Raw genomic sequence first — 21,607 nt, forward strand, 5'->3', positions numbered from 1 at the left:
CCACTTCCAATAAAATCAATGATATATTGATTCCTAAATCTCAAGCCTTCCCACTTCTCATGCTCTTTTGTTTTTCTTATTTCAGAAGATGCTGATGATTGCAAAAGTATTTTCACATGTATGTTCAAAGTTAAATCTCACAATAACCCTATAGGGGAGATATCCCACCACAACCTCAAACTCCCACCTTCATTCATCAGATGAAGCTCAGGAAGAGGAAGTAACTTATCAACAAGTACATGACAGAGCTTGGACTTGATCCCATATTGTTAGATTCTAAAGCTGCCATGCTTCCTCCTTTACCCCCGGTGCCTTCCGTGGCTGACTAAATGAATGACTGGATGCATCTATATTAATCAACTGAGTGAATATAGAATGCAGAATGTTTGAAAACGTTTTTCTTTCTCTGACCTAATCTGACAGCTCATCATGCAGCACTAGGCATAGAATTACTGCCCAATAATTTTTGCTGTCTAGGCGTCAACACAAAGTGTATGCTGACCTTAGGTACCTGGATGGGGAAGATGGTGCCTGGTTTTACGGAAACGCTGTCCTCAGGATTCCTGTCATGGAAGTACCTTCTACGTGAACAAGTTTTATAATAGGATCTTTTGGTGCCTAACTCAAGAGCCCCAGGCTAAAGAGCAGATGAACTCTCCTTTATCATATTTCACTACTAGAAGGTAATGTTTCAGTGAAGTCCCAATTTACAAATAAATCACCTTCATTCAAATATTTTTGAGTAATCAAAGATATTGGAGCATCTTAAATACCCAAACTAAATTCATTGTTGATTTCTCAACCTATACGATCTTTAATTAATGGATTCATTCCCACTTTGTTATACTCTAATCATTCTGAAACTCTTGTGATCCTGGTATCATCTAAAAACGTCTAAATGAATTCTTTATCACTTGCTTTCTTCCTTTCTTATAAAAAATTATGAACACAGCCTATCTAGAATTGCTGCCTCATCTAATTTGTTTGCAGGTAACTTTTTTTTTAACTGCCTACATCTGTTGTCCCAGGAAAAAAATCTTGTCTGATAAAGGTAGCTCTCCACCTGCTTCTTCTAAAGTAAGTTATATAAACACATCTGGGTTTTTATCTTCTAAACAATCTGTTGCTTATAGTGCTAATTAGCCTAGTCATTTACTTTTTTATTTTTTTGCGGTACGCAGGCCTCCCACTGTTGTGGCCTCTCCCGTTGTGGAGCACAGGCTCCGGACATGCAGACTCAGCGGCCATGGCTCACGGGCCCAGCTGCTCCGCGGCATGTGGGATCTTCCCAGACTGGGGCATTAACCCGCGTCCCCTGCATCGGCAGGCGGACTCCCCACCACTGTGCCACCAGGGAAGCCCGTCATTTACTTTTATTTGTTGCCATCCTATTTGAACGTTTTACTGCCATTTGAAATGTTTTCTGAAACTTGCTTATTTTCTTTCTCTACTCCAGTATGTATTTTTTCCTTAATTTGGCTTCTTTACATTGTTTTCTTCCTCCACAAATTTTTTGTAAATGGGTATTTTTAAATCTCTTCCATATGTCTCTATTACTGGCCTAAGATCTCTGTTAGGTATTTATTTGTGTGAACCGCTGTCTTTTCTTTCTTTTTATTTCCTTGGATAAAACCACCTTAATTTTGTTCTATTTTTTTGAAGGGCTTATGATGAACTTGAGTAAAATCTTTATGTTTGCAATCAGTCAGCTGCTTGCTGGGTACCCATCACATGCACAGCATTGTGCTAAGCCATGGGTTGGAAAAGCCAGGCAGAAGGAAGACCATGAAAATAGAATGGAATACAAGAGTTCTTAAATTCAGGGAAAGCTAAAGTATAACAGGATAGAGTACCTAAAAAAAGCAGAATTCAAAAAGATATATGTAAATATGGCAACCAAGTACAAATGGACTCTATGATTCTCAGGGGATAAGCAATGATGAGTTGGAGTCATCAGTGAAGGTTCTTGAGAGTGATGGACTTTGCTCAGGGAAGTATATAGGGTGTCAGTGGTCCAGCTGGCTGTGGCAGTATCCCAGCTAGAGGAAATGGCACAGGGGTAGAAATGAACAACTCATTCAGACAATACCTAATTTGTTGCTGGCTGGATGAGGGAATCAGAGTCGCGGAAAATGAGATACCAGGGGAAAGTTGGAGAGAATAGAAGGAAATAGGAAATTTTAATTAGCAGAACTTGTTCATGTGATTCTGATCCTCCTCAATTATGTGTGCTGCAAATATTTTCCCCCAGTTATTAGCTTGTCTTCTATCTTTTCTTAAAGATGGCTTGATGAGCACAAGTTCTTAATTTTAGAGTAGTCAAATTTATCAATCTCCTCCTTTATGGTTTGCACACCTATATCTTGTTTAAGAAATACTTCTCTACCTTGAGGTTAGAAAGATACGCACCTATGTTTTATTCTAGAAGTTTTCAAGTTTGGCTTTTGACATTTAAGTTCTCAGTCCATCTGCAGTCATTGTCGGTGATCCACATTTTTTCCTAGCTCAGCTGATTCAACTGTCTTTCCTTTCCCAATGATCTACCATATTCCCTCTGATACATACTAAAAGTTGCCCTAGTCTGTTTCAAGTTCTCTCTTCTGTTCCTCTGTCCAATTAGAAAGTAATGTCCCTTACCACCAATACTTTTAAATGCTGCCTCAATTACAATAACTTTGCAATTGATACTTTATATTTGGTACAATATTAAATCTATAGATCAATTTGTATATGGTAGGTAGGTAGGTAAATGGATGAGTCTTCAATGAACCAGTGATGATAGTTTTCATGAACCCAGAATTATGATTAATCTAATTCTATGCACTTTAAGTCCAAAGATTGCTGTGGTTGGGGAGTAAATGGGATGCCACTGATTGCATTTTTGAGGTATATTTTTTTAAGTCAGGTCATATTTTAGATTGTATAAGGAATGACACTGAGGAAAACAAAAGTAAACACAAGAAATCAGCCAAATCAAAATTATACAATTCGACTATTGGTTTGGAAAAACCTGTTACCTCTCTTATAGCCCACGTTTTTCTGAGGGCATGGACTGTGTACCACCAGCACCTAAAATAATATCTGACAAATAGTAGCCACTTGATAAATATTTGAGGCATGGATGGATAAACAAGCGAACAACTGAATAGTAGAGAGTGTCATAAACGAAGTATATATATATTTTCCTTTCAATTTTATTGAGGCATAACTGAAATACTGTATGAGTTTGTGTACAGTATGATTTCACTAACATGCAAGAAATAACTTACATACATGAAATGATCACCACAATAAATTTAGTGAGCATCCATCATCTCATATAGATACAAAATAAGAGAAAAAATATTCTTCCTTGTGATGAGAACTCTTAGGATTCACTCTTAACAACTTTCCTGTATAACATGCAACAATGTTGATTATATTTTTTTAATTTGAATCTTTAGTTCAACCAGTTTTATAGACTATAACTCTTCAATTAGGAAAAAGAGTCTACATTTATAGTTCCATGCAGCTAATAAAATTCTACTCCTCCTGCATTGCCCTGCCATTGTGTTAACAGTCAGCAGCATTTATCAGCCAGCCAGTGGAATGGACATACCGGGCTAGATATTGGAAGGAGCTGAGAAAGGAGATGCATGAGTCAAGTTGTCATGGCCCCTGTTGTTCTATTCAAGCTGAGAATACAAAATGAACCAAAGAGAAAACGTCAGGACACTTAGAGTAATAAGTGTAAATTAACTCTGTGCAAATTGTGTGCACTGGTGTTGAGAGAATGCAGGCAAAAGAGTGGGTGACCCTTTGGAAGGTGAGAAACACCAGAGCTCCTGTGAGCTGTTTCTCCTACTGCAGAAGGAATTACTGTAACTTCTTATTGTTTTTCAAACTGTGGTCACAGACCCTTAGTAAGTTATGACTAACATTTATTTAAACAGAAAATAAACATACTGCCTATATTTATCTCTACAGAGCTAGATAATGGAGATCTTCAATTTTATTTATAATTTATAGATAGACTTGTTATAGATTTATTTATTACCTATGAACAAGTAGAAGTAAATAATTTCATAAGGTATACTTTCAAAAAGAATAATTTCAAAATAGCATATGCATGGCATATGCTAAAAATAGGAAATAAGTGTCAGCTTATTAAACTTTTATTTCAGTTACTTACATGGTTTTATATGTGTAGGTGTGTGCTGGGCCATAATATAAACTATATTTCTTACTGTGAATAAGCGACCTAACTTATCTGAAAGCCACTGTTCTTCTACTACAGTAAATGGATCAACAAAAGTATGTGTGCAGTCAGCTGAAAAGCCAGTGCAAGAAAAACCACTGGCTTCTGTCCTGTCCATACACAGCTATGACTCCTCAAGGTCAGGCACTAGTCCCTCTGTGATAGGCTGAAACTTTGTTGCCTTGTCTTCTCAGATTTGCAGCAATCTTTGTTTAAAAGAACTTCCCCCATTTCCTATAGCTAATTGCAAGGCTGGGAATCCTGGTGGTACTTCCCTGATACTTAGAGCTTTGCCATCAGTTTATAAGTTGTCCCATCTTTCCAATCTTTATTCTGCCTACTCAACTTAGAGCAACCCACTTCAGCAGTAATGTGGGGAGTCCTGTTGCCCCTGCCAGTTCATTTATTCCCAGTCTAGCAGAGCAGTGTCAGGATGAGCCTATAGACACAAGTGAATATCATACTATCATTTCCAAAAAGCACATGGTTTATTTTAACTATATTACGTAGAATGAGTTTATATTCATTTAATGTAGTGCATAGGCAATTATGCTATCCTTTTTCTGAGAGTAAATCTGTAATTATTCTGTAACAACTGCCTTGCATCATTTCTTTTCTAGATAAGCTCTGTAAGATTTTGAGACTGAGAAGATAATATTCTAACTTAAAAAGTTGAAGTTGTCAGCACTTTTCCTCTGATGCTCATTTGTCAAACGTTCTTGAAACAATGAAAAATAAATCTTGAAAGAAACAGGATAAATGGATTCTATCTATGGAGACCAGTTGTGTTAGCTTTTTGTTTTGTTTTGTTTTTTAGCATCACTTTTTTTACTGACAGGGAAACAAGACAATCCGAGAACTAAGAAAAGTTCAGTTTTACAGCTCAATCCTGAATATATCAAATGAGCACATAGTTAGCAGGTATCTACCAAGTGAAGAATAACCTAGAAAAGAATCAAAGAATTAGAAAACAGAGCCAACAAAAAGCAGCAGGCCAATAGGTTACAGACTGAGTGCCCGATTTTTATCATTGTTGAATGTCTCTTAACTTCAATGAGAATTCTCTGTACCGACAGATTTCATGTGCTCCCATGTGAACAGAAAAACTGCACCTGTAGGTGACAAGCAGAACTCGAAGCTGCAATTATATCACTTATCTATCATGGAGAGAGTGCCAGAAGTAAATAGTATAAGGGATAATAGCTCTTAACTAAGGCTAATATACCTGCGCAGCTAGAGTGTGCTTTTTAATTCTATCATTTATTTTTCATAGAAAGAGAGGTAGAAAATCAGGAGGCTTTGAAAACGACATTAAATTTACTTTGGCCAAGCCAAATGGATTCACTGCATTGAAAGGTAATTTTTTTTAACATCTTTATTGGAGTATAATTGCTTTACAATGGTGTGTTAGTTCCTGCTTTATAACAAAGTGAATCAGCTATACGTATACATATATCCTCATATCTCCTCCCTCTTGCATCTCCCTCCCAACCTCCCTATCCCACCCCTCTAGGTGGTCACAAAGCACCGAGCTGATCTCCCTGTGCTATGAGGCTGCTTCCCACTAGCTAACTATTTTATATCTGGTAGTATATATAAGTCCATGCCACTCTCTCACTTTGTCCCAGCTTACCCTTCCCCCTCCCTGTGTCCTCAAGTCCATTCTCTATGTCTGCATCTTTATTCCTGTCCTGTCCCTAGTTTCGTCAGAACCATTTTTTTTAGATTCCATAAATATGTGCTAGCGTACGGTATTTGTTTTTCTCTTTCTGACTTAACTTCACTCTGTATGACAGACTCTAGGTCCATCCACCTCACTACAAATAACTCAATTTCGTTTCTTTTTATGGCTGAGTAATATTCCATCGTATATATGTGTCACATTTTCTTTATCCATTCATCTGTCGATGGACACTTAGGTTGCTTCCATGTCCTGGCTATTGTAAATAGAGGTGTAATGGACATTGTAATACATGACTCTTTTTGAATTATGGTTGAAAGGTAAATTTTTGAGGTTCAAAACAGAGAACTGCACAGTTCCAAGCACACTTTTCATCCATACAAGACGGGTCCAGTACTTTCCTTTGGTGGGTGAAGCTTATGAACATTTGTAACAGAAGACATTTCATAATTCTTTTTGTTGTTTTCCATGCTCATCAGACATTGCATCATACTGTGATTTTCAAAGAGAGGGGCCCTTGGAAGTCCTCCAAATTTCCCTTGGGATGGTCTCAACATACCAATACTTGCAACCGTATCTACACTTTCATTTCTGGAATAATTTAACTTGTTGGCAATTTCTCAAAGGATATAGCCTCTGAGCCTTTTATTCTATTAAGATACACTGAGGTCCCTCTGAATTTGAGAAGTGTGGGTTGCCTAATAAAAACTCAAATTCAATTCTTCTCCACAAAATGAAGTAGGTTTGGTAAACTTGTTATTGGCGCTAAATGTATAACAGATTAAAAAAAGGACAACCTTCCCTATAAGTAGTTTGTTGGTTTTGCAGAATATCTTCTTCTCTTACTGTGTTGAGATTATTGTGTAGTTAAAAGTTAAAATTATATAACATTATAAAATATGCTTAATCTTCAATCTATTCTACCTTAGGCCCTTTTCTCTGAAGCTTTTAAATTCCATCATGAAGTTTCAGAGGAAACACAGACCATCCTAATTCTGGAGTTAACATACTAGGTGCGTAAATATGTAAAGAAATGTTATACTTGGCATGAAAGAATTCGTCTGATTTCGCCATTGGTGCTGGAAGGCGCCATGACCTCTGCACTCAGAATCCGTAGAAACGAGCAGTGCCTACCAGTGCAGTTCTAGAAATAAACTGGCAACTAACAGGCAGGATGGCTTCTTGTTAATTAAGAGCCACTCAAGAATGGGTTCTTTACTTTCTGTAGAGTATTGTAAACCTTCCCTTTTTAGAGTGCTAAACTGAACTTTTTAGAGTGTTAAACTGAACTTTCATCTGCTTGTTATTTTTAAAGAAAACGCACATCTGTATTTATACCCGATGGTATGTAGACATTTCCTATTATTATTCATTCTTCTGTCCATTGCTACAGATGTTATAAGTAACTTCTACACTTCTCCCCTCTCTTAAGGCTAAAAATGGAACCTAACATTAAACATAACAGTAAATAAAGAGGCAAAGAAAAGCTGAAATGAAAACCAGGTGTGTAATTAGATTAATTTTGTTCTTGGTCACCTCAACTTCCATAAATTGGACTTTATATGGTAACATATGCATACAGAATTGCCCTTAGGTTAAAAATCCTAGCTGAAGACCTCTGACCTGTCTGTCTAGTTCTAACTTAATTCTCTTTATAACTTAAGACCTGTACTAACCTTGTGATGAACAAACATTTGACACATACTTCTGAAGCCACAACATCCAATGTTTAATGACATTATTTGGAGTCAAGTCAAAGGGTGTATATTCTGTCACCAGAGAATACACTGACAACATGCTATCCAGAAATAAGCTTTAGCAGAAGGACCCTGTATTGATCTAGCTACACAATGGTTCCAATCAGGACATATTGAGGGCTTACCTGGCAGCATCACCCAGCTCCTTCACCATCCTCTTCCTTCTGGGGATAAGGGTGAGGATGGAGAGCATGTCCCATCCTCAACTCCACTAATTCATTGAACAATATTTATGAAGCGTCTACCATATATAGTTTCTCCTAAGAACTTTACTATCTTGAGGACATTATTGTCAGCATCACTTTCTTTCCATAGCCTCAAGACTCTGAAGAACTTTAAAAAAAAAAAACCCTTTCATTACCAAAAAGAAAAATAAATTGAGCACCCCAGCTATGAGAATAGATCTTAATCCATTCTCCAAAATATCCTTTATGATAAAAAGAGAGTCCAGTTTATCTCTAGTTAGTAGGCCAAACCTGGAGATTCCCGAGGAAAATAGAAGCCAAGAAGAGTTTTGTTAAACTGAACTTTCATCTGCTTGGCCAGTGAAAAAAATATTTACTTTAAAATGGTTTTATGTAACTAACATTTTCTAAGGTTTACTCTAAGAGGAGGAAAGGCAAATGACACCGTATCAGATCACAGAATAAAGGATCTGTGTCACTGGGGGACTGTTCTTGGAAAATTAATAGGTTCCAAAATCTAGCAAGATGATTAATACTGACTTTCATTTGATCTATAAACCACAGTGACAGGCACAGCATGACCCTGACTTTGCCTGGCATTGTGATTTAATGAAAAGAGAAAGCTTAGAAGAAGACAATGGAGGAGAAAAACATAGCCTTCTGTATGGAGTCAGAAACTTCTTAACTGATATACCCACCTTCTGATTTCTAAATCTTGATCACAGGGGTTCTGTGCATGCTGGATAGTTTCTTTATTAAGAGAGCTGGGTAAAAAGTGTTAGTTTTTTATACACAAGTGACAATTTTATAGAAGGAAAGTGATAGCCTCATATTTTCTAAAGGAAATGCCATTTGCAAAGATATAATGCTGAGGAAAGTAGGGGAAAGTAAACATGCTGATTATGGGTGTGCTTTTTTAATAAAATCACCATGAAATTTTGGTTAAATAAAATCAGTTTTGGAGGACTGCAAGGCTGAATTGGAATATGGTTGAGGCCACAGAATACATTGGTTTGAGTGAATGTACCAACCAGGCTTCATCACATCACAGCGGTTTCAACTGGGGTTGAAAAACCACTGTGTAGACGAGAAAGATGGAATATTCAAACCCCCATGTAAAAGCTTCATTGAAGCCACTGTGGAAATCTGGGACTGTCAGAACACCAACGTGGAGTCACTCCCACCATTTTTCTTAAGACTCGCACCCTAGTTGTTGCTTCCCATAGCTCAGGACTCTGCTCCAGGATGGTCTACACCCACCACATCACCTGAACTTTCATTCCACCTATCATTCTGGCTCCTCTAATGGCCCTGCCTCATTCTGCTCCCTGGGCACGTCAGTCCACACCTGATTCAAGGCGGCTTACATTCCCTGCCTAATTTTGCTTCCAGAGATATCTTCAGAGACCATAGCTTCTTCTCTACCCTGCTAGACGCTCTCCAGAGGATTTCTTAAATAAGATTTCTTTCTTTTTTTTTTTTTTTTTTTGCGGTACGTGGGCCTCTCACTGCTGTGCCCCCTCCCGTCGCGGAGCACAGGCTCCGGACGCGCAGGCCCAGCGGCCATGGCTCACGGGCCCAGCCGCTCCGCAGCACGCGGGATCCTCCCGGACCGGGGCACGAACCCGTGTCCCCTGCATCGGCAGGCGGACTCCCAACCACTGCGCCACCAGGGAAGCCCAAGATTTCTTAAATAAGAACAAACAAATGCATCTTCACAAAGAGATTCTTTATCCTGTGATTGGCTATTCACATCTGCCTCAGTAGCTGGTCTTAGTGTTTTTGTATAATTCTTTCATTCACTCATTGTTCTCCACACTTTATTGAGCATCTGCTACATGCTCCAGGCCTCACCTCATGTTAAAGACATAGTCCTCACTCCCCTGCAGAACTCAACCTGGTGAGGAGAACAACCAAGTTATAAATTATGGTACAGGGATGACAGTGCTTTAATAGATGTAAACATACTGGCTATTGGGACACTTAAACCAGCTTGCCTGATTGGTTTGGCTACTTGATTACAAAATGACTGGGTTAAATGTCACACAGTACTCTTCTTCATTAGCAAGCTTTTCCCCCAAATCTCTTGGGATTATTCAAAGAATATTTATTGAGTATCTACCATGAGCCAGGCACTCTTCTGTGTGCTATGATTTTAGTACTGAATGGAAGAGAAAAATATTCCTACCCTCATGGTGCTTACATACTGCAGGAGCCAAAACTTTACTAGATAACACATGACTAAGTAAAATATAGAATAGGGAGCACAGTGGTATGAGCTAAAGAGAAAAACAAAGAAGGAAGAAGGATATGAATAGAGGGAGAGGTCAAGGTTAGGGTGACTAGGGAAGGGCCCTCTGAGAAATTGACCTCCACCTAGTGATTTGAAAGATCTGAGAGGTAAGCTGCAATACTGTCTGGGGGGAAAACATTCTAGACAAAGGGAACAGCAAATGCAAAAGGGCTTGTGGCAGGAAAGTGTCTGGTGTGTCTGAAAACAGTAAGGAAGCCATGGTGGCTTGAGATGAGAAACTGGGTTGGTGAGAAATCACTCTCCTTTTAAAGAAGAGGAGATGAACCAGCTTCCCAGTCTAGTTTCAGGACTTCATGAGAAGATGCAGCATTTGGGGAAGGAAGTAGTAAAGTGATTATTAAAAGGGCAGCAGTGTGGGAGGGCAAAGCCCTGTTTCCCGGGCCTGGAGTCGCCCTTGTAACCTTCAGTCGTCACTCCTTGCTCTGGGTACAAAATTTGATGTACACACTTCTTCCATGGAAGATGAATGGGGGCAGTAATCTTAACAGAAAACAAGAAGGAACTCAATTACCTCAGGCATGTTTAAGTAAAAGTACAAAAATTGTGCATCCCGAGTATTTAGCTTTCCTCCTCTTCCCTGTGCCACCCCCCGGCGCCCCCGCCAGGGTCCTTCCTCAGCCTGACATCATCTGGCACAGAAAGTCACCATTAAATTTCAATGGAACAACCTTCTACGAGACCTAAATAAATTACGGTTAAGAATTGAGTCTCCAGAGATCTTTCAACCCCAAATTGGCTCACCATCTGGGAAAACATCTCATAGAGAAACACCAGTGAAATTATCTGGTCTTAAAATTCAAAATCAAACACACACGCACGCTAAAAAACAAGTCAAAATTCTAGGCAAAACAAAAAGCAGCACCCTCATGACTGCCTCTGAGGCAGTGCTACTTAACCTTTCATCAATTATGCATCCCTTGTAGAATCTGATGAAAGACGCAGAATCTGTCTCAGGAAAACGGATATGCATTCAATGGCAAGGGGTTTATAAACCCCGTGAAACCTATCCATGGATCACTCCATAGAGCTGGGATTCAGAATATCTGCTTTGAAAGGAAAAATCCTTTCTTTTTCAAAAACATTTCTCATATTTAGATTCATTAACATTCCTTAAAACTACAGAGTTCCAGCTCGACCATCTCCATTTACTATAAACACACTGTAGTTTACAATTCAGTAATCAGAATCTAATCTCCCTTCTGACATTAGAGCAGACATAAGGCTGGAGCTGGGGAAAGCAGCTAGCAACAAGAATTCAGTATCAGGGAGAGGGTTCATCCAGTTCAACCATCTGCCTTTGGAGATGCCACCATCAAACAGCTGCAGGAGGCATCCTCTGGGCCTGGGCTCCGTGACCCCGTGGCAGCATCTCTGTGACCCTGCTAGGAGCCCTAGTCCCAGGAGAAACACTGAGTTATGCAAACAGATTTAGCAATCTTAGAAAGAAGCTTTTTTCCCCTCTTCTAAGTATCAGTGGGTATTCCTCTGTCCTCTGCATTTATTCACTGCACTCACCTGGGATGGCCTCTACATCTCTTTGTAAGCACTAAGCTCTGTTCCGGCCTGTAAAGGAGGATATTAAGGAGAGAGGAAGATAAATATTCTGCCTGCTGATATTTTTCTCATCTGCGTACCTGTTAACCTACCAACGGCCCTATGGATTTGAGTATAAACACTGAGGTTAAAAAAAAAAAACCAAAAACTATGAAATGATACATCTTTACTGCTAGGAAATGGTCCAGAAGAAGGAAGAGTTAAGCAGGCATGTATGCATTGCTTTTTGTTTTTGTATTAAAAAAAAAAAGAGGTGCTGCTATCCTTATTTTAATAAAGTGCCAAACGCTTCTCCCACTCTTTTCTGGTTCCACACACTCCTCGCTAGCCCCACTGGTTTGTGAACTTGTTGTTCACCCCAAAGGAGTTACCCAAGAAAGAAATGATCATCTGTTGAGGATGATTGAAATCAACACTGCTTTACCAAAGCAGCGTCCCTAGCCCTAACTAACTCATTCAGTGTGAGACACATTTGTAATCCATGGCCTTGGGGGTGTAGGGACATTTTGTGTTTTTATTAATGTGTCCCCTGTGCCTTCTGGGAGTGAAATGGCATCACCAGGGAAGTGGGGCAGCCCCCTGTGAATCGAAGACTGGGCTCTTAGGTGAAAAGAAGTCTCCCTCTGCTCTGATTGGGAGCCAGGGCTCAGCCTTCTAGAAAAGTGCTCTGTCAGTGGCAGAAGAGAAGGGGATCCTCTGAGGAGGGCAACCAGTGCTCCAGTCTTCGATACTCTCCAGCTCTGTGGAGAATCTTCTTGTTTTTAATAAGGGCAACGTCAATCAGAGAAATTCTTAGCACGCTACAGAAGAACACAGCGGCCACAGAGACCAGGTAAGGAACTTGCTAAGTTCCACACTGAGCAGACTGAGAGGGTCTGAGGTTGCTGCAGACCCCTGTAAGGTGTGGCACAGGTACTATACCTGGGGACAGGGTAAGAGCAGGCAGACATTATGGATTATACAGTCAGCCCCTGTCCTCAGAACAATCATGCTAGAGCAATGTTCTCGAGTAGGGACCATGTGTGGAGACAGTTTTGATTAGTGTGACTCAGACAGGGGGTGCATCTAGCAGTAGAGGCCAGGAATCTCACTAAACACCCTCTAATGCTCGGGACGGCTCCACCCTCCACCCCACCCCCAGCAAAGACTGATGTGGCCCAAAGTGTCCGTAGTGCCTAGGCTGAGAAACCCAGTGCTAGTGGGAATGAGGGCATGAAGCTTTGGGAGACAGGAAAGGCGAATACAGCAGAGGCCCCTATAGGTGGCGGCAGCTTGGACTTTTCAATCAAACCTCAAAGTCTTTCAAGACTTCAAAATAGGGTGGAATATTTTTGGCTGGATATTTCACTTCAGAATCAGACAAGAGTATCAAACAAGGAGTATTCTCCTATGGCTGCTTGAAGTGAACAACCTCGCCCTCCTGTGAGTCCTTCATTTTCTGTGTGTACTCGTATGTGTAAAGAGAAGGGCAACACAAACGCAGACACGCCCACCTGTAAGGAGGCAGTAGGTAAGTAGTAAATGAACACAACCTAGGTCCTTTGCACCGTCCCTTCTTTGCGTACAACACATTGTTGACAACCATGGGCTTAAGATAAACGAGCTGTCTCCTGCCCCTCAAGACTGAAACACTGGACCTGGAAAATTGCCTCTGAAGGATTTCTCAGGAGTGACTTTTCAAGGATGGGTGCAGGTCCACGTAAAGAGCTCTCTCCTTCATCAACGGACACTTATGTTGTTGCCATACCTTGGCTGTTGTGAATAATGGTTCAGTGAACATGACAATGCAGATATCTAAGTGATTTTATTTCTTTTGTATATATACCCAAAGGTGGAATTTCTGGGTCAAATTTCAATTTTTTGAGGAACCTCCATACTGTTTTCCGTAATGGCTGTACCAATTTATATTCCCACCAGCACTTTATAAGGGTTCGCTTTTCTCTACATCCTTGCCAACAATGTGGTACATATATACAATAGGATATTATTTACCCTTAAGAAAGAAGGAAAGCATGCCATTTGTGGCAACATGGATGAACCTGGAGGACAATATGCTAAGTGAAATAAGCCTGACACAAAAAAGGTAAATACTGTGTGATCTCACTTATATGTGAAATTTAAAAATCCAAACTCAGAAACAGGGAGTAGAAGAGTGGTTAATGGGGGAGGTGAAGAAAAGAGAAGATTTCCCCCAATCGAAGGATACAGATTTTCGGCTATAAGATGAATAAGGTTTGGAGACCTAATGTATGGCATGGTGACTACAGCTAATAATAATGCATTATACACTTGACCTTTGCTAAAAGAGTATACCTTAAGTGTTCTCACCACACACACACACACAGAAAAGTAACTGTGAGCTGTTGGATGTGATAATTAGCTTGACTGTAATCATTTCACAACGTATATGTATATCAACACATCATGTGGTACACCTGAAGTATAGACACAGCTTTTGTCAATCAGACTTCAATGAAGCTGGAAAAAAATAAGATAAAATAAAATACAAAAAATAAAAAGAAGAACTTCCTCCTCTCCGGATGAGAATATCACCCTGGGAGAATTTATTGAGGTCAGAGGGCCAGGAGTGTGTGAGCATGTGTGTGAGCGTCTGATAGTGTGTGTGTGTGTGTGTGTGTGTGTGTGTGTGTGTGTGTGTGTGTGCACATTTTCCTGTCTTTGTCTGAAGGACTCTGCAGAGGTGCACGCTCTGCCAGTACCGAGCGTGCGACCTCCCCTTTGGACCTCGGCTTCCTCATAAAGAGAGGGAGCTGGATTCGGTGATCTCTAAGGCCCCTTGGCAGCGCTAACATTTCTGGATTCTATGTTGACAGTCATTTCGTGCCTGCACAAGGATGCCAAATGCCTTCATCCTCTGCTGTCTTCAGCGGCCTCGTGTGAACCCACTAGGCTGCTCTATGGGGAGACAGCGCACAGCATCCTGGACGTCCATTCCTTGCCTCCCAGTCTTGCTCCGAAGAAATACTTTATATTCCTCCTTAAGATTATGTGAGGGGGGCTTTAATAGGCTGATTTTGTGTGAGGACCCAACGATAGAAAGGCAGATTCTAGTCAGTGCTTTTACTCAGAGGATCATTCCACAGAAGCTGAGCTGTTGCTAAAATAGTCCCCAAAGTAGCTTAAAAAATAATGGAGATTCTAAAACCAGATCATTTCCTGATGAAAAGTCTAGGCCTGTTCAATTTTTAATCCTTCTGAAATCAGCATGGTTTTTCTTTTTCTCATAAAGGTATTTAGAATGAAGTTCTCGAATTTGCCCCTTGGACACATTTACATGTTGTGTCTAATGTCTTAATTCTTTTAATCAAGGCTTTCCTAGTTTTAAATCACAGTTACGTGTTTTGGGGGGAATCAGCATGCTTATTCCTATTTGTCTGACAAATATACAGCATCAAATATTCATCATTTAAATTCAATTAAAATATAGAATCACAGAAACATCATTGCAATAACTTAAATTGCTCCAGTTTTAATTAAGAGATTAGGGCAATTTGGCATTAGAAACATACTACAATGCACAATCAAGAAGTCATATTCCTATAGGTTTTTAATAATTTAAAACTCTTATGACTTTAAAGATGAGAGGTATGGGGGTGTATTTGGCAACAATGAGTAATAATGACACTGGAGGATAATAGGAAGATGTGAGCAAAAAATATGAAAAGTCAGATGTGCTGAGAAATTTAAAAATCTATCTGCCCAGTGAAATGTTCAACAGTCCTGAATTCTTCCAGGTTAAAAGCAATAAGTCCAAGTAAAACTTCATGTATAAGTAGATGTGTAATTCAGTAAAGTTGTTAGGAACTGTATCTCCATTAAAAAAAAGTCTTACACATTATATTCTTATTTCACTAGGATCATCATAATTTCTTTACGGCTCTGGGACTTGTGGGACCATCTTAATCTGAACGCTTGGAATTGATCTAAACTGCGGTCTGTGGATGATAAAACCTAAACACGTGATTAAAAACTTTAAAATTAATTGACATTTTCATTATTCAGCTGGCCTCCAAAATGACTCCATATAAATTATATTGCCATATATAAATCATTTGAACTTTAGCTGCCACATCTTCCATATAAACCAACAGCAGCCATAAACAGTGTTAAGTTAAGCAAAAAGTGGTTTCCCTATGGAGGCAGGAAATGTAAAGTCTCTTATGATTTTTAGCCTCATATACTTTCATATCAACCTCTCTTGTCATGTTTTTAATTAAAGTGGTATCAGTGCTTAATGCAATACCCCAAGCTCGTTGGCTACCAAGGCATAGACACAGAACTCACATCCTGAGGCAGGCAAGCATTGGCTCTCACATGGACCAACCTCAAATCGCTGACAGGACTTGAGCATCCATGTACTGGCTCCAATGGGCACCTAGACCTTTGGAGAATTTTTTGAACAAAAATACTTGGAAGATCACTTGGTCCAACATCTGACTTCAGGCAGAAGAGTAATGGAGCTACCTGTGTAAGATAGTGATCTAGATCCCCATAACTCAATAAAAATATAATGAAAGGCATTCACAGCATTTTATATTTTCTAATAGACACATTTTTAAAAGTAAAAAAAAAATACAGTAGAATTAATTCTAATGGTATATTTCGTTCAGTCCAAATCAAAATTATTTCAACAAGTGATCAATACAGAAACCACTGAAATATTTTAAATTATTTTTTCAGGCCAAATCTTTGCAATCTGATATGTATTTTACATGTGCAGCACAGCTCAGTTTGTACCAGCCACATTTTGAATGCTCAGTAGTCATACATGGCTACTTTATTAACAGTGTAGCTCTGGGCTATCAAAGTGGGCCAAGATGGCTTTTTGGCAACAAAGGGATGAAAAGCCTGGGAAAGGGTAGCCTCTGCCTCCAGAGAGCACTGTTTGGCCCCAGAGATTCAGACAAAGCAATGGAAATTAGATTTTTATGGGTCATAGTGGCCATGTTTCCAAAAGAAGGTATACATAAGTTGTGGTGTATTCCTATGATGGAATACTATGCAATAAGAATGAATGGTATACAAATACATGCAACAATAAGGATGAATCATACAAACATAACATTCAGTGAAAGAAACCAGATACAAAAGGTACATAGTTTATGCATCCAGTTACACTACAAAAAAGCAGGCAAAACCCAAGGAGTACAAAGTCAGGATATTGAGTACCCTTGGTAGGGGCCAGTGACTGGAAGGGAGGGCAGGGGTAGCTTTGGGGTGGTGGTCACGTTCTGTTTCTTGGCCTGGATACATTCCACTTATGAAAATTCATTGAGCCATACTCTTATAAAATATTTATTTGTCATTAAATATGTCATGCCTCAATATAAGAACATTTTTAAAGAAAGGTAAAATTCAAACTATTAAATCTCTACACATTTCTGTTCTGGAACATAAACACATAACATGTACCATATCATATTATAAAAAAGAGATGTCAATGCTTCCGACCTAATTTTTTAAAACTTTGGATTCCAAAATAAATTAGAAAAGTAAAATCAAAGCTCATAGGTATTGGTTTCTGAAGATCAGCTTCAAAGGTGGCCGGGGGCATGAGCACAGGACAGAAATGGGACCAACCAGGTTCAGGAACAGCCTAATAGCTCTGTGTGTGATTGGACATAGAAGGGACATGGACAAACCACCACGTGCTCTGCTTTCCTCTGAAGAATATTTAATATTCTTGTCCTGAGTTTTCCCAATTGGCCCTGCACCCCTGGATTTAGAGTCTTTGCAACCAACTGAACTTAAGAGACAGAGATCCTCAAGAGGAAAGCTCGTCTATTAGCCTTGAGAGAACAAGCTAATGACAAATTGGAGCATCTTAGTGGATTTGGAACATAAGTACCTCTGATTCCTAGACTGCTAACCGCTCACCATCACTACCAAGTTTTTGAACTACACCGCAATGGAAATAATATGTTTGGAAAATTTGTCCTAAGTTTATCATTAAAGATACTTACTTGTATTGTTAAAGCTTATTCCTGAGAAATTTTTATCCTTGAGAAAAATTACTGACAATTCTTCTTAATTGAAAAAAGAAAGAAAATAGAAGATCCATCCTGTAATTCAGGATGCTCTGATTCACAATCAACCCAAAACCACTTCAAGAGAGTCTAGTTAGGACACAGTGCCTGGCCTGAGAGAGCCTAAGAGGAGAGGGACCCCTGCTTGTCATCTCTGCAGATGCTCTTGTGTGAACTCCAGCCTGACCAGATTCCCCATAAATTCTACTGATGTGTCATTGGTATTGGGCATTAGAATAAAACTTGCTACTTACAGAATATCTAAAATGCTTATTGCTAGAGTGTCTCAAGCCTCTTGCCCATAAGTTCCCACAGGCCATTATATCATTAGAGTCTGCTGTCCTTAGCTCACATAGGTGTGTGGCTGACATGTATAGATGTTTTTGAAGAATGTTTTAATAGTTAGTTCTTTGGATGTCTCTCATGATGAAGGCTGAAACAATAGTCTAATTATTTTTATATTATTACAAACCCTTTTGCTTAAAGCCCTGGGCCCTATAAATCAACTTTTGTTGATCTAAATTCATAGGATTCAAAGAATATGGATTGGGCTAGAGTAAAACTATACCTCATCTGAAAACACTCCTAACATTATGGTTTTGTTGACATAATCACTGACATCCAAAGATGCCTATATTCAAATGAAAAGCTTAAAAATTATGACCCATGTAATCCCAGCTGAGAGTGGAATGCCAGTCAAGCCACAGAAATGAATTTACCAAGTGTCTTTTGCTTGTATTGCTTTAAGTACCATAAAGGGGCCATGTTGAGCACAGTGATATTTCTTGAAATCCCTTTTCCATACCCAATACTTTCATTATTTGCCACAGCTTCCCCTACATCTGTTCCCATCAACACCCTAATCCTTCTCCCCACCACTTTTCCCCGTGTATCAAAACTCCGTAAAGCAGTATGGTGCCTGGAGGGGGCTAAAGGGGGAGAAATGAAACAGGCAAGGGCAAGGTCTGACTCCTCCTTAAATGAACAGGGGAAAGGAAGGCTGGGAACAAGTATATGTTGGCAATTTTTGTCCCATCACACAGTGTTGGTATCCGATTAGCATCATCTTAGGTTGGGTTCCTGGGGAAAGAGACTGAGACAAAGATTTGACTGGAAGAGGTTTATTGAGGAGGGCTCTTTGGAACAACCCCTGTTAGAGAATGAGGAAAGCAGGGCATCAGGGCATAGTGAAGCAATGTGAATAGAGGCCTCCCATCATCCTACAGGGGAGCTTTGAAAGTGTGATGGCCCTTCAGAGTTGTCCTGAATCAGGGCAAGGGGCCCAGGCCTTCGTACCCCCTAATGCAGGGGTCCCCAACCCCCAGGCCAGGGGCTGGTACCAGTACGGTCTGCGACCTGTTAGGAACCGGGCTGCACAGCAGGAGGTGAGTGGCGGGCGAGTGAGCGAAGCTCCATCTGCCGCTCGCCATCGCTCCCCATGGCTCGCACTACCTCCTGAACCATCCCCTCCTCCCCCGTCCGTGGAAAACTTGTCTTCCACGAAACCATTCCCTGATGCCAAAGAGGTTGGGGACCGCTGCCCTAATGGACAGTCAGTAGATGTGGGCTGCCCCAGGAAGGAGCACGACCTGAGGAAAAGCAGCTTTCTTCAGCAGAGGGTTAGGAAATCAACTATAAGCCAACAGCAGCCAATGTCCCATGCAGCTGAGGGAAAGAACACCTCAGCCCTGAAGGGGGCATCTAGGTGTTGCATAATAGTATCCACTACAAGCATTGTATTAAAAGCTGTCTTTTTGTACCAGATAACAGGAATTATCTGTCCCCACATGGCTTTCTATGATCATCACTCTTCATGTTATGATCTTTGGGACATCTCTGTTCCCAATGATTCTTTTGGAAGGCGTCGTATGAAATGAGTTTGCTTAGTCTGTTGTTTCAAACTAGGTAATGGCTATCCCTTACATGGAAATCGTTCTGCCAAATGTCTTTGAGAAGTTCTTTACGCTCAAGCCTCCTGTAAATGTTTCCCTTTAGCTTTTTGCATAGCGGTTCGGATCTCTTTTTGCCATTTACCCTCTGCACATTTTCAAGCCAAGCAAAGTTCATCTTCAGCAGTAAAACTGCAGTGTCATTATGCAAGTTTGATGTTGGTGATGGTAAGTAGCTGGCCCGGATGAAACAGCTCTAGAATTTAACTGCTCAATACTACATGCCAAAATCTCCTGGGCCTTTAGAAAAGTTGGTTTTCAGCACATCTCCAATCTGGCTTGAATTTCCCCAGCTATGTTGATGCCAATACTGTTTCCAAGTCGTAGATTTGTTTGATTCTATTTTCTCCTTCCCAATCTATTTAGCATGTAGTTTGACTGGGATAGCAAAAATGAATTTTTGTTTCAGTTGAAATACTTCCTTTACTTGTCCATGGTACATATACCATGATATATAACCTCAATTTCCTTCAGCCTGATATTCATTTAACTTGGTAGTGAGTCCATGCTTGTCCTAATACATATTAACTTCCAGCACATAGGTATGAACATAAAGTAGCCCTAAATCACTGCCTAGCTAATGACTGAAAGAACCATGAATGCTAACTTTATTTATCAACCCTGACGTGGCAACCCACACCATCTTATCACATTTTAAAGGGCCCGTTTGGAACTTTCTGGTCAACAAACCTATTTAGTAGCTGCTAGAATTACCTGAATGTCATTGGGTACCCTCTCTGGCCAGCCATAACACCAGGCATTGCCTGGCACAGGTCAATGGATATTGCATCTTGGCAAGTTCTTTCCCTATTGTGCGGCCACGTCCTAGTCAGAGGGAGGGATGTTAAAGTGTGAAACTCCAGGCCCATTGATTGCAGTGTGTCACTGAGTCAGACTGAGCAGCTAGAACTAAGAGAAGCAACGCAGTTCGGTCCTGGCACAAAAATAAGTAGGATCAGGAGTTCAAAGCCAACCATCAAGCCAACTAGGAATATGAGGCTTAGAGAAATGAGAGGTCAGGGAGCAAGGAGCCCCTGGAGGTCAAGGCGAGGTGAGGGACCAGGTGGAAGCAACTGGACTTTACTCAGTAATGACACAAGCATGTCATAAACTCCCTTTAGTGTCTCAAAGTCACTGGATTGTTTAGCTTTGGCTTCTACAACTAGTCATATTCCAGACCCCTCCAGTAGTTTACCTTTTGTATAAGGAGCTACAAAGAAGAGTCACTCTGTACCATTCAAGGGTATAAAAACTCATTTTTATTTCTTTTTGCCATCACAGAGAGCTTTTAAAAATTGACTAATTAAGCTTCACAGCATCTGTCAGTTAAGTAATAGACTGAAAGAAAGTAGAGCCCCCTATTGAAATAAAATCCCATTTGGAACAGCAGCCTTTTTTGAGCTATAACTAGACAGCAGTTTAAGACAGAGTACTGAGGACAACATATGGGACAAAAATCCAAATGGATGGAAGTATGAAAATAGGACAGGAAGCTAAAATAGATGTGCACTCAACTTCTTTAGTATAAATAGCATTGTCTGTAATCTCAGGTATATGATTCAGCAATCGCTAATGTGAAATCATTTCCAGTATTGCAAATGGGCAAGCAGCAGGTTCATGGATTCTTTTATAAAAGTGGGGAGGGTCTTTGAAAGATTTTAAAACACTTGAAACAAATTCCAGTTTGGGGTAAAAAAAAACTCTTCCATTTGTTTACAATAGGAGTCCAAATCTCCTAAAGCAAATAGGAATGACTGTTTACCTACCTAAACAGTAAGTTTTGATCACTGGAGGAAGACAATCTCAATAAGGGTGGGTACAAAATACCACAGAGCTGTTGGCCTCACTACAAATTCATGACCACCACACTTGTCAGGGCTCCT

This window comes from Leucopleurus acutus (genome assembly GCF_964270905.1).
Source record: "Leucopleurus acutus genome assembly, chromosome: 6".
NCBI classification, from domain to species: domain Eukaryota; kingdom Metazoa; phylum Chordata; class Mammalia; order Artiodactyla; family Delphinidae; genus Leucopleurus; species Leucopleurus acutus.